At 37.9% G+C, this 14,821-nt stretch overlaps 1 non-coding gene across 1 annotated transcript; it reads left to right on the plus strand.

Moving 5' to 3' along the window:
• The first annotated feature begins 12,109 nt into the window (after positions 1 to 12,109).
• Positions 12,110 to 12,182, plus strand: TRNAM-CAU. Its single transcript has one exon. It is a non-coding gene; the product is annotated as a tRNA-Met (tRNA).
• The last annotated feature ends 2,639 nt before the right edge of the window (positions 12,183 to 14,821 follow it).

The following is a 14,821-nucleotide window of genomic DNA, read 5'->3' on the forward strand; positions in this document are numbered from 1 at the left end:
CTCTTTCGGATCCAGGAAAGAACTCTCAGAGATCTTTTTCTTTTGGAATACAGGAGCGGAACAATCAACCTATTGATATTGAAGACTCAGATGATTCTTCCAATGTATCATTTTGGGTCCAATGGAATTCATAGGTATAGGAGAAGCCTTGTCAAATAGGGATTTTTTCTTTCGACCATTTTTCGATTGTTAATACGATATATAAGGACCGCTACTACAAAGAGTACTACATACTTGATCGTGAAATATCGATTGCTTGTTGAACCCTGTGAATTGCGTGAAAGTAGGATACTCCAAATTCGGGAGTCCAAGAGTTTTATAAAACTCTCTTGATGGAAAAAATATGAATGAAAAATCCGCTGAATTGAATTGGGTCCATGAATCTAAGAAATAGCGAGAATTCTTGATTTCTCTCAATATCTCTCTCAATTCGAAAATCCAGGATTTGAATTGATGTCCTTTCATCGAATCCTCCTAATTGCATTGATTTATCCGAAAGATTTCACTTCAATTGGAATTTGGTTATTCACCATGTACGAGGATTCCCGCTAAGCATCCATGGCTGAATGGTTAAAGCGCCCAACTCATAATTGGCGAATTCGTAGGTTCAATTCCTACTGGATGCACGCCAATGGGACCCTCCTCCAAAAAGTCTATCGGATTTTTGTTCAAGAATGAAATCTTATTGGAACTGTCCAGTTCACCCTTTGGAACCATATCACATCCTCGATAGGATGAAATAGGATGAATTGAGACGGTATTTTGTAAGTACATAATATCTTGAATAAATTCACTATTTCTTTCTTTTCCGATCGCCTGGAAAAAGCAAGATGTTTCTTTGTTCTTTTTTCAACAATTTCTGATCTCTAGTAGACCTATCAGTAGGATTCGAACCCAGATGAAGTTCTGACCATCTGTCAGAGAAAAAGAACGAGTGGCTCTTGCAGGATTCCCAAAAAATTCTTCGATTTCTTCCGGAAGCAGATGATTATTCATCTGCTTCTCACGTTCCATGAATAGTCGGCACATTGAGGAATATCCAGAAAGGATTTTAAGGAATCGCTCTGATTCTATCTCTGTTCGTTCCGTTTGAAGAAAGGAAGGATCCAACAAAGAATCGATCTTTCTTTTAGTTGTTGAATCTCTCTTTGATTGATCAATGTGTGATATTTCGAATCCTCATTCCTAATGGAATCGAAAGAATCCTTGGATTGATCAGAAGATCCTTTCAATTGGCTAGAATCCGTTACTTGAATGAAAACTAGATCTCGTGGAATCATATTGAAGATTGATGATACATTCCGTACCTTGCTAAAAAACCGATCCTTGTTTCCCAACCACACATTGTCTAACCAAATCCAATTCTCTCGTGACATGTTCCTCAAAAATTCCGATTCGTGCGGACTCTTCCCCAACTAACGAAGAGATCTTGACGGAATTGCCACATATGAAATTGAGCACAATTTTGCAAAGAAATAGCCCGCTTGTTTCTCAAGAAGAGATGCGAAACATGCTCAATATCATTTGATTGAATAATTGACCCAGTCCCTTGTTGTTTGAAGAAACCCACTTCCTTTGGTATTTTTTCACGAAAAGCAAACATGAGATAATAAATCCAGTCTTTCACTAAGATTTCGAATAGCTGTCCCGAATTCAAGTTGATTATGTTTCGCCTCTTTCTCGGGAAAGACGATCAAAAAATTCCCAATCATGGTCCTTACGGATCGGATCATCCATATAATATACAAAAAGGAACTCCAGATATTTGATATCTTTCTCTTTGAATGAGATCTCAATTCCAGCGATGGTTTCATTAGATATCTTACAACTAGAATCGCTCTTTTTTCCTATCCAGTTCCTCCACCACCGCGAATCCCAGTTAAATTCAGGCATGATATACTTTTTAGTTATTGGGGAACCCGAGTACTCTCTTTCGGATCCAGGAAAGAACTCTCAGAGATCTTTTTCCTTTTGGAAGATACAGGAGCGGAACAATCAACCTATTGATATTGAAGACTCAGATGATTCTTCCAATGTATCATTTTTGGGTCCAATGGAATTCATAGGTATAGGAAGAAGCCTTGTCAAATAGGGATTTTTTCTTTCGACCATTTTTCGATTGTTAATACGATATATAAGGACCGCTACTACAAAGAGTACTAATACTTGATCGTGAAATATCGATTGCTTGTTGAACCCTGTGAATTGCGTGAAAGTAGGATACTCCAAATTCGGGAGTCCAAGAGTTTTATAAAACTCTCTTGATGGAAAAAATATGAATGAAAATCCCGCTGAATTGAATTGGGTCCATGAATCTAAGAAATAGCGAGAATTCTTGATTTCTCTCAATATCTCTCTCAATTCGAAAATCCAGGATTTGAATTGATGTCCTTTCATCGAATCCTCCTAATTGCATTGATTTATCCGAAAGATTTCACTTCAATTGGAATTTGGTTATTCACCATGTACGAGGATTCCCGCTAAGCATCCATGGCTGAATGGTTAAAGCGCCCAACTCATAATTGGCGAATTCGTAGGTTCAATTCCTACTGGATGCACGCCAATGGGACCCTCCAAAAAGTCTATCGGATTTTTGTTCAAGAATGAAATCTTATTGGAACTGTCCAGTTCACCTTTGGAACCATATCACATCCTCGATAGGATGAAATAGGATGAATTGAGACGGTATTTTGTAAGTACATAATTATCTTGAATAAATTCACTATTTCTTTCTTTTCCGATCGCCTGGAAAAAGCAAGATGTTTCTTTTGTTCTTTTTTCAACAATTTCTGATCTCTAGTAGACCTATCAGTAGGATTCGAACCCAGATGAAGTTCTGACCATCTGTCAGAGAAAAAAGAACGAGTGGCTCTTGCAGGATTCCCAAAAAATTCTTCGATTTCTTCCGGAAGCAGATGATTATTCATCTGCTTCTCACGTTCCATGAATAGTCGGCACATTGAGGAAATCCAGAAAGGATTTTAAGGAATCGCTCTGATTCTATCTCTGTTCGTTCCGTTTGAAGAAAGGAAGGATCCCAACAAAGAATCGATCTTTCTTTTAGTTGTTGAATCTCTCTTTGATTGATCAATGTGTGATATTTCGAATCCTCATTCCTAATGGAATCGAAAGAATCCTTGGATTGATCAGAAGATCCTTTCAATTGGCTAGAATCCGTTACTTGAATGAAACTAGATCTCGTGGAATCATATTGAAGATTTGATGATACATTCCGTACCTTGCTAAAAAACCGATCCTTGTTTCCCAACCACACATTGTCTAACCAAATCCAATTCTCTCGTGACATGTTCCTCAAAAAATCCGATTCGTGCGGACTCTTCCCCCAACTAACGAAGAGATCTTGACGGAATTGCCACATATGAAATTGAGCACAATTTTGCAAAGAAATAGCCCGCTTGTTTCTCAAGAAGAGATGCGAAACATGCTCAATATCATTTGATTGAATAATTGACCCAGTCCCTTGTTGTTTGAAGAAACCCCACTTCCTTTGGTATTTTTTCACGAAAAGCAAACATGAGATAATAAATCCAGTCTTTCACTAAGATTTCGAATAGCTGTCCCGAATTCAAGTTGATTATGTTTCGCCTCTTTCTCGGGGAAAGACGATCAAAAAATTCCCAATCATGGTCCTTACGGATCGGATCATCCATATAATATACAAAAGGAACTCCAGATATTTGATATCTTTCTCTTTGAATGAGATCTCAATTCCAGCGATGGTTTCATTAGATATCTTACAACTAGAATCGCTCTTTTTCCTATCCAGTTCCTCCACCACCGCGAATCCCAGTTAAATTCAGGCATGATATACTTTTTAGTTATTGGGAGAACCCGAGTACTCTCTTTCGGATCCAGGAAAGAACTCTCAGAGATCTTTTTTCCTTTTGGAAGATACAGGAGCGGAACAATCAACCTATTGATATTGGAAGACTCAGATGATTCTTCCAATGTATCATTTTTGGGTCCAATGGAATTCATAGGTATAGGAAGAAGCCTTGTCAAATAGGGATTTTTTCTTTCGACCATTTTTCGATTGTTAATACGATATATAAGGACCGCTACTACAAAGAGTACTACATACTTGATCGTGAAATATCGATTGCTTGTTGAACCCTGTGAATTGCGTGAAAGTAGGATACTCCAAATTCGGGAGTCCAAGAGTTTTATAAAACTCTCTTGATGGAAAAAAATATGAATGAAAAATCCCGCTGAATTGAATTGGGTCCATGAATCTAAGAAATAGCGAGAATTCTTGATTTCTCTCAATATCTCTCTCAATTCGAAAATCCAGGATTTGAATTGATGTCCTTTCATCGAATCCTCCTAATTGCATTGATTTATCCGAAAGATTTCACTTCAATTGGAATTTGGTTATTCACCATGTACGAGGATTCCCGCTAAGCATCCATGGCTGAATGGTTAAAGCGCCCAACTCATAATTGGCGAATTCGTAGGTTCAATTCCTACTGGATGCACGCCAATGGGACCCTCCCTCCAAAAAGTCTATCGGATTTTTGTTCAAGAATGAAATCTTATTGGAACTGTCCAGTTCACCCTTTGGAACCATATCACATCCTCGATAGGATGAAATAGGATGAATTGAGACGGTATTTTGTAAGTACATAATTATCTTGAATAAATTCACTATTTCTTTCTTTTCCGATCGCCTGGAAAAAGCAAGATGTTTCTTTTGTTCTTTTTTCAACAATTTCTGATCTCTAGTAGACCTATCAGTAGGATTCGAACCCAGATGAAGTTCTGACCATCTGTCAGAGAAAAAAGAACGAGTGGCTCTTGCAGGATTCCCAAAAAATTCTTCGATTTCTCCGGAAGCAGATGATTATTCATCTGCTTCTCACGTTCCATGAATAGTCGGCACATTGAAGGAATATCCAGAAGGATTTTAAGGAATCGCTCTGATTCTATCTCTGTTCGTTCCGTTTGAAGAAAGGAAGGATCCCAACAAAGAATCGATCTTTCTTTTAGGTTGTTGAATCTCTCTTTGATTGATCAATGTTGTGATATTTCGAATCCTCATTCCTAATGGAATCGAAGAAATCCTTGATTGATCAGAAGATCTTTCAATTGGCTAGAATCCGTTACTTGAATGAAACTAGATCTCGTGGAATCATATTGAAGATTTGATGATACATTCCGTACCTTGCTAAAAAACCGATCCTTGTTTCCCAACCACACATTGTCTAACCAAATCCAATTCTCTCGTGACATGTTCCTCAAAAATCCGATTCGTGCGGACTCTTCCCCCAACTAACGAAGAGATCTTGACGGAATTGCCACATATGAAATTGAGCACAATTTTGCAAAGAAATAGCCCGCTTGTTTCTCAAGAAGAGATGCGAAACATGCTCAATATCATTTGATTGAATAATTGACCCAGTCCTTGTTGTTTGAAAAACCCTCCACTTCCTTTGGTATTTTTTCACGAAAAGAAACATGAGATAATAAATCCAGTCTTTCACTAAGATTTCGAATAGCTGTCCCGAATTCAAGTTGATTATGTTTCGCCTCTTTCTCGGGGAAAGACGATCAAAAAATTCCCAATCATGGTCCTTACGGATCGGATCATCCATATAATATACAAAAGGAACTCCAGATATTTGATATCTTTCTCTTTGAATGAGATCTCAATTCCAGCGATGGTTTCATTAGATATCTTACAACTAGAATCGCTCTTTTTTCCTATCCAGTTCCTCCACCACCGCGAATCCCAGTTAAATTCAGCATGATATACTTTTAGTTATTGGAGAACCCGAGTACTCTCTTTCGGATCCAGGAAAGAACTCTCAGAGATCTTTTTTCCTTTTGGAAATACAGGAGCGGAACAATCAACCTATTGATATTGGAAGACTCAGATGATTCTTCCAATGTATCATTTTTGGGTCAATGGAATTCATAGGTATAGGAAGAAGCCTTGTCAAATAGGGATTTTTTCTTTCGACCATTTTTCGATTGTTAATACGATATATAAGGACCGCTACTACAAAGAGTACTACATACTTGATCGTGAAATATCGATTGCTTGTTGAACCCTGTGAATTGCGTGAAAGTAGGATACTCCAATTCGGGAGTCCAAGAGTTTTATAAACTCTCTTGATGGAAAAAATATGAATGAAAAATCCCGCTGAATTGAATTGGGTCCATGAATCTAAGAAATAGCGAGAATTCTTGATTTCTCTCAATATCTCTCTCAATTCGAAAATCCAGGATTTGAATTGATGTCCTTTCATCGAATCCTCCTAATTGCATTGATTATCCGAAAGATTTCACTTCAATTGGAATTTGGTTATTCACCATGTACGAGGATTCCCGCTAAGCATCCATGGCTGAATGGTTAAAGCGCCCAACTCATAATTGGCGATTCGTAGGTTCATTCCTACTGGATGCACGCCAATGGGACCCTCCTCCAAAAAGTCTATCGGATTTTTGTTCAGAATGAAATTTATTGGAACTGTCCAGTTCACCCTTTGAACCATATCACATCCTCGATAGGATGAAATAGGATGAATTGAGACGGTATTTTGTAAGTACATAATTATCTTGAATAAATTCACTATTTCTTTCTTTTCGATCGCTGGAAAAAGCAAGATGTTTCTTTTGTTCTTTTTTCAACAATTTCTGATCTCTAGTAGACCTATCAGTAGGATTCGAACCCAGATGAAGTTCTGACCATCTGTCAGAGAAAAAAAACGAGTGGCTCTTGCAGGTATCCCAAAAAATTCTTCGATTTTTCCGGAAGCAGATGATTATTCATCTGTTCTCACGTTCCATGAATAGTCGGCACATTGAGGAATATCCAGAAAGGATTTTAAGGAATCGCTCTGATTCTATCTCTGTTCGTTCCGTTTGAAGAAAGGAGGATCCCAACAAAGAATCGATCTTTCTTTTATTGTTGAATCTCTCTTTGATTGATCAATGTGTGATATTTCGAATCCTCATTCCTAATGGAATCGAAAGAATCCTTGGATTGATCAGAAGATCCTTCAATTGGCTAGAATCCGTTACTTTGAATGAAACTAATCTCGTGGAATCATATTGAAGATTGATGATACATTCCGTACCTTGCTAAAAACCGATCCTTGTTTCCCAACCACACATGTCTAACCAAATCCAATTCTCCGTGACATGTTCCTCAAAAAATCGATTCGTGCGGACTCTTCCCCCAACTAACGAAGAGATTTGACGGAATTGCCACATATGAAATTGAGCACAATTGCAAAGAAATAGCCCGCTTGTTCTCAAGAAGAGATGCGAAACATCTCAATATATTTGATTGAATAATTGACCCAGTCCTTGTTGTTTGAAGAAACCCTCCACTTCCTTTGGTATTTTTTCACGAAAAGCAAACATGAGATAATAAATCCAGTCTTTCACTAAGATTCGAATAGCTGTCCCGAATTCAAGTTGATTATGTTTCGCCTCTTTCTCGGGGAAAGACGATCAAAAATCCCAATCATGGTCCTTACGGATCGGATCATCCATATAATATACAAAAGGAACTCCAGATATTTGATATCTTTCTCTTTGAATGAGATCTCAATTCCAGCGATGGTTTCATTAGATATCTTACAACTAGAATCGCTCTTTTTTCCTATCCAGTTCCTCCACCACCGCGAATCCCAGTTAAATTCAGGCATGATATACTTTTTAGTTATTGGGAACCCGAGTACTCTCTTTCGGATCCAGGAAAGAACTCTCAGAGATCTTTTTTCCTTTTGGAAATACAGGAGCGGAACAATCAACCTATTGATATTGGAAGACTCAGATGATTCTTCCAATGTATCATTTTTGGGTCAATGGAATTCATAGGTATAGGAAGAAGCCTTGTCAAATAGGGATTTTTTCTTTCGACCATTTTTCGATTGTTATACATATATAAGGACCGCTACTACAAAGAGTACTACATACTTGATCGTGAATATCGATTGCTTGTTGAACCCTGTGAATTGCGTGAAAGTAGGATACTCCAAATCGGGAGTCCAAGAGTTTATAAAACTCTCTTGATGGAAAAATATGAATGAAAAATCCCGCTGAATTGAATGGGTCCATGAATCTAAGAAATAGCGAGAATTCTTGATTCTCTCAATATCTCTCTCAATTCGAAAATCCAGGATTTGAATTGATGTCCTTCATCGAATCCTCCTAATTGCATTGATTTATCCGAAAGATTTCACTTCAATTGGAATTTGGTTATTCACCATGTACGAGGATTCCCGCTAAGCATCCATGGCTGAATGGTTAAAGCGCCCAACTCATAATTGGCGAATTCGTAGGTTCAATCCTACTGGAGCACGCCAATGGGACCCTCCCTCCAAAAAGTCTATCGGATTTTTGTTCAAGAATGAAATCTTATTGAACTGTCCAGTTCACCCTTTGGAACCATATCACATCCTCGATAGGATGAAATAGGAGAATTGAACGGTATTTGTAAGTACATAATTATCTTGAATAAATTCACTATTTTCTTTTCCGATCGCCTGGAAAAAGCAAGATGTTTCTTTTGTTCTTTTTTCAACAATTTCTGATCTCTAGTAGACCTATCAGTAGGATTCGAACCCAGATGAAGTTCTGACCATCTGTCAGAGAAAAAAGAACGAGTGGCTCTTGCAGGATCCCAAAAAATCTTCGATTTTCTTCCGGAAGCAGATGATTATTCATCTGCTTCCACGTTCCATGAATAGTCGGCACATTGAGGAATATCCAGAAAGGATTTTAAGGAAATCGCTCTGATTCTATCTCTGTTCGTTCCGTTTGAAGAAAGGAAGGATCCCAACAAAGAATCGATCTTCTTTTAGTTGTTGAATCTCTCTTGATTGATCAATGTGTGATATTCGAATCCTCATCTAATGGAATCGAAAGAATCCTTGGATTGATCAGAAGATCCTTTCAATTGGCTAGAATCCGTTACTTGAATGAAACTAGATCTCGTGGAATCATATTGAAGATTTGATGATACATTCGTACCTTGCTAAAAAACCGATCCTTGTTTCCCAACCACACATTGTCTAACCAAATCCAATTCTCTCGTGACATGTTCCTCAAAAATCCGATTCGTGCGACTCTTCCCCCAACTAACGAAGAGATCTTGACGGAATTGCCACATATGAAATTGAGCACAATTTTGCAAAGAAATAGCCCGCTTGTTCTCAAGAGAGATGCGAAACATGCTCAATATCATTTGATTGAATAATTGACCCAGTCCCTTGTTGTTTGAAGAAACCCTCCACTTCCTTTGGTATTTTTTCACGAAAAGCAAACATGAGATAATAATCCAGTCTTTCACTAAGATTTCGAATAGCTGTCCCGAATTCAAGTTGATTATGTTTCGCCTCTTTCTCGGGGAAAGACGATCAAAAAATCCCAATCATGGTCCTTACGGATCGGATCATCCATATAATATACAAAAAGGAACTCCAGATATTTGATATCTTTCTCTTTGAATGAGATCTCAATTCAGCGATGGTTTCATTAGATATCTTACAACTAGAATCGCTCTTTTTTCCTATCCAGTTCCTCCACCACCGCGAATCCAGTTAAATCAGGCATGATATACTTTTTAGTTATTGGGAGAACCCGAGTACTCTCTTTCGGATCCAGGAAAGAACTCTCAGAGATCTTTTTTCCTTTTGGAAGATACAGGAGCGGAACAATCAACCTATTGATATTGGAAGACTCAGATGATTCTTCCAATGTATCATTTTTGGGTCCAATGGAATTCATAGGTATAGGAAGAAGCCTTGTCAAATAGGGATTTTTTCTTCGACCATTTTTCGATTGTTAATACGATATATAAGGACCGCTACTACAAAGAGTACTACATACTTGATCGTGAAATATCGATTGCTTGTTGAACCCTGTGAATTGCGTGAAAGTAGGATACTCCAAATTCGGGAGTCCAAGAGTTTTATAAAACTCTCTTGATGGAAAAAAATATGAATGAAAAATCCCGCTGAATTGAATTGGGTCCATGAATCTAAGAAATAGCGAGAATTCTTGATTTCCTCAATATCTCTCTCAATTCGAAAATCCAGGATTTGAATTGATGTCCTTTCATCGAATCCTCCTAATTGCATTGATTTATCCGAAGATTTCACTTCAATTGGAATTTGGTTATTCACCATGTACGAGGATTCCCGCTAAGCATCCATGGCTGAATGGTTAAAGCGCCCAACTCATAATTGGCGAATTCGTAGGTTCAATTCCTACTGGATGCACGCCAATGGGACCTCCCTCCAAAAAGTCTATCGGATTTTTGTTCAAGAATGAAATCTTATTGGAACTGTCCAGTTCACCCTTTGGAACCATATCACATCCTCGATAGATGAAATAGGATGAATTGAGACGGTATTTTGTAAGTACATAATTATCTTGAATAAATTCACTATTTCTTTCTTTTCCGATCGCCTGGAAAAAGCAAGATGTTTCTTTTGTTCTTTTTTCAACAATTTCTGATCTCTAGTAGACCTATCAGTAGGATTCGAACCCAGATGAAGTTCTGACCATCTGTCAGAGAAAAAAGAACGAGTGGCTCTTGCAGGATTCCCAAAAAATTCTTCGATTTCTTCCGGAAGCAGATGATTATTCATCTGCTTCTCACGTTCCATGAATAGTCGGCACATTGAGGAATATCCAGAAAGGATTTTAAGGAATCGCTCTGATTCTATCTCTGTTCGTTCCGTTTGAAGAAAGGAAGGATCCCAACAAAGAATCGATCTTTCTTTTAGTTGTTGAATCTCTCTTTGATTGATCAATGTGTGATATTTCGAATCCTCATTCCTAATGGAATCGAAAGAATCCTTGGATTGATCAGAAGATCCTTTCAATTGGCTAGAATCCGTTACTTGAATGAAACTAGATCTCGTGGAATCATATTGAAGATTTGATGATACATTCCGTACCTTGCTAAAAAACCGATCCTTGTTTCCCAACCACACATTGTCTAACCAAATCCAATTCTCTCGTGACATGTTCCTCAAAAAATCCGATTCGTGCGGACTCTTCCCCCAACTAACGAAGAGATCTTGACGGAATTGCCACATATGAAATTGAGCACAATTTGCAAAGAAATAGCCCGCTTGTTTCTCAGAAGAGATGCGAAACATGCTCAATATCATTTGATTGAATAATTGACCCAGTCCCTTGTTGTTTGAAGAAACCCTCCACTTCCTTTGGTATTTTTTCACGAAAAGCAAACATGAGATAATAAATCCAGTCTTTCACTAAGATTCGAATAGCTGTCCCGAATTCAAGTTGATATGTTTCGCCTCTTTCTCGGGAAAGACGATCAAAAATTCCCAATCATGGTCCTTACGGATCGGATCATCCATATAATATACAAAAAGGAACTCCAGATATTTGATATCTTTCTCTTGAATGAGATCTCAATTCCAGCGATGGTTTCATTAGATATCTTACAACTAGAATCGCTCTTTTTTTCCTATCCAGTTCCTCCACCACCGCGAATCCCAGTTAAATTCAGGCATGATATACTTTTTAGTTATTGGGAGAACCCGAGTACTCTCTTTCGGATCCAGGAAAGAACTCTCAGAGATCTTTTTTCCTTTTGGAAGATACAGGAGCGGAACAATCAACCTATTGATATTGGAAGACTCAGATGATTCTTCAATGTATCATTTTGGGTCCAATGGAATTCATAGGTATAGGAAGAAGCCTTGTCAAATAGGGATTTTTTCTTTCGACCATTTTCGATTGTTAATACGATATATAAGGACCGCTACTACAAAGAGTACTACATACTTGATCGTGAAATATCGATTGCTTGTTGAACCCTGTGAATTGCGTGAAAGTAGGATACTCCAATTCGGGAGTCCAGAGTTTTATAAACTCTCTTGATGGAAAAAATATGAATGAAAAATCCCGCTGAATTGAATTGGGTCCATGAATCTAAGAAATAGCGAGAATTCTTGATTTCTCTCAATATCTCTCTCCAATTCGAAATCCAGGATTTGAATTGATGTCCTTTCATCGAATCTCCTAATTGCATTGATTTATCCGAAAATTCACTTCAATTGGAATTTGGTTATTCACCATGTACGAGGATTCCCGCTAAGCATCCATGGCTGAATGGTTAAAGCGCCCAACTCATAATGGCGAATTCGTAGGTTCAATTCCTACTGGATGCACGCCAATGGGACCCTCCCTCCAAAAAGTCTATCGGATTTTGTTCAAGAATGAATCTTATTGGAACTGTCCAGTTCACCCTTTGGAACCATATCACATCCTCGATAGGATGAAATAGGATGAATTGAGACGTATTTTGTAAGTACATAATTATCTTGAATAAATTCACTATTTCTTTCTTTTCCGATCGCCTGGAAAAAGCAAGATGTTTCTTTTGTTCTTTTTCAACAATTCTGATCTCTAGTAGACCTATCAGTAGGATTCGAACCCAGATGAAGTTCTGACCATCTGTCAGAGAAAAAAGAACGAGTGGCTCTTGCAGGATTCCCAAAAAATTCTTCGATTTCTTCCGGAAGCAGATGATTATTCATCTGCTTCTCACGTTCCATGAATAGTCGGCACATTGAGGAATATCCAGAAAGGATTTTAAGGAATCGCTCTGATTCTATCTCTGTTCGTTCCGTTTGAAGAAAGGAAGGATCCCAACAAAGAATCGATCTTTCTTTTAGTTGTTGAATCTCTCTTTGATTGATCAATGTGTGATATTTCGAATCCTCATTCCTAATGGAATCGAAAGAATCCTTGATTGATCAGAAGATCCTTTCAATTGGCTAGAATCCGTTACTTGAATGAAACTAGATCTCGTGGAATATATTGAAGATTTGATGATACATTCCGTACCTTGCTAAAAACCGATCCTTGTTCCCAACCACACATTGTCTAACCAAATCCAATTCTCTCGTGACATGTTCCTCAAAAAATCCGATTCGTGCGGACTCTTCCCCCAACTAACGAAGAGATCTTGACGGAATTGCCACATATGAAATTGAGCACAAATTTTGCAAAGAATAGCCCGCTTGTTTCTCAAGAAGAGATGCGAAACATGCTCAATATCATTTGATTGAATAATTGACCCAGTCCCTTGTTGTTGAAGAAACCCTCCACTTCCTTTGGTATTTTTTTCACGAAAAGCAAACATGAGATAATAAATCCAGTCTTTCACTAAGATTTCGAATAGCTGTCCCGAATTCAAGTTGATTATGTTTCGCCTCTTTCTCGGGGAAAGACGATCAAAAAATTCCCAATCATGGTCCTTACGGATCGGATCATCCATATAATATACAAAAAGGAACTCCAGATATTTGATATCTTTCTCTTTGAATGAGATCTCAATTCCAGCGATGGTTTCATTAGATATCTTACAACTAGAATCGCTCTTTTTTCCTATCCAGTTCCTCCACCACCGCGAATCCCAGTTAAATTCAGGCATGATATACTTTTTAGTTATTGGGAGAACCCGAGTACTCTCTTTCGGATCCAGGAAAGAACTCTCAGAGATCTTTTTTCCTTTTGGAAGATACAGGAGCGGAACAATCAACCTATTGATATTGGAAGACTCAGATGATTCTTCCAATGTATCATTTTTGGGTCCAATGGAATTCATAGGTATAGGAAGAAGCCTTGTCAAATAGGGATTTTTTCTTTCGACCATTTTTCGATTGTTAATACGATATATAAGGACCGCTACTACAAAGAGTACTACATACTTGATCGTGAAATATCGATTGCTTGTTGAACCCTGTGAATTGCGTGAAAGTAGGATACTCCAAATTCGGGAGTCCAAGAGTTTTATAAAACTCTCTTGATGGAAAAAATATGAATGAAAATCCCGCTGAATTGAATTGGGTCCATGAATCTAAGAATAGCGAGATTCTTGATTTCTCTCAATATCTCTCTCAATTCGAAATCCAGGATTTGAATTGATGTCCTTTCATCGAATCCTCCTAATTGCATTGATTTATCCGAAAGATTTCACTTCAATTGGAATTTGGTTATTCACCATGTACGAGGATTCCCGCTAAGCATCCATGGCTGAATGGTTAAAGCGCCCAACTCATAATTGGCGAATTCGTAGGTTCAATCCTACTGGATGCACGCCAATGGGACCCTCCCTCCAAAAAGTCTATCGGATTTTTGTTCAAGAATGAAATCTTATTGGAACTGTCCAGTTCACCCTTTGGAACCATATCACATCCTCGATAGGATGAAATAGGATGAATTGAGACGGTATTTTGTAAGTACATAATTATCTTGAATAAATTCACTATTTCTTCTTTTCCGATCGCCTGGAAAAAGCAAGATGTTTCTTTTGTTCTTTTTCAACAATTTCTGATCTCTAGTAGACCTATCAGTAGGATTCGAACCCAGATGAAGTTCTGACCATCTGTCAGAGAAAAAAAGAACGAGTGCTCTTGCAGGATTCCCAAAAAATTCTTCGATTTCTTCCGGAAGCAGATGATTATTCATCTGCTTCTCACGTTCCATGAATAGTCGGCACATTGAGGAATATCCAGAAAGGATTTTAAGGAATCGCTCTGATTCTATCTCTGTTCGTTCCGTTTGAAGAAAGGAAGGATCCCAACAAAGAATCGATCTTTCTTTTAGTTGTTGAATCTCTCTTTGATTGATCAATGTGTGATATTTCGAATCCTCATTCCTAATGGAATCGAAAGAATCCTTGGATTGATCAGAAGATCCTTTCAATTGGCTAGAATCCGTTACTTGAATGAAACTAGATCTCGGTGGAATCATATTGAAGATTTGATGATACATTCCGTACCTTGCTAAAAAACGATCCTTG

The sequence above is a fragment of the Vigna unguiculata genome, unplaced genomic scaffold (genome assembly GCF_004118075.2).
Source record: "Vigna unguiculata cultivar IT97K-499-35 unplaced genomic scaffold, ASM411807v1 contig_205, whole genome shotgun sequence".
Taxonomy (NCBI): domain Eukaryota; kingdom Viridiplantae; phylum Streptophyta; class Magnoliopsida; order Fabales; family Fabaceae; genus Vigna; species Vigna unguiculata.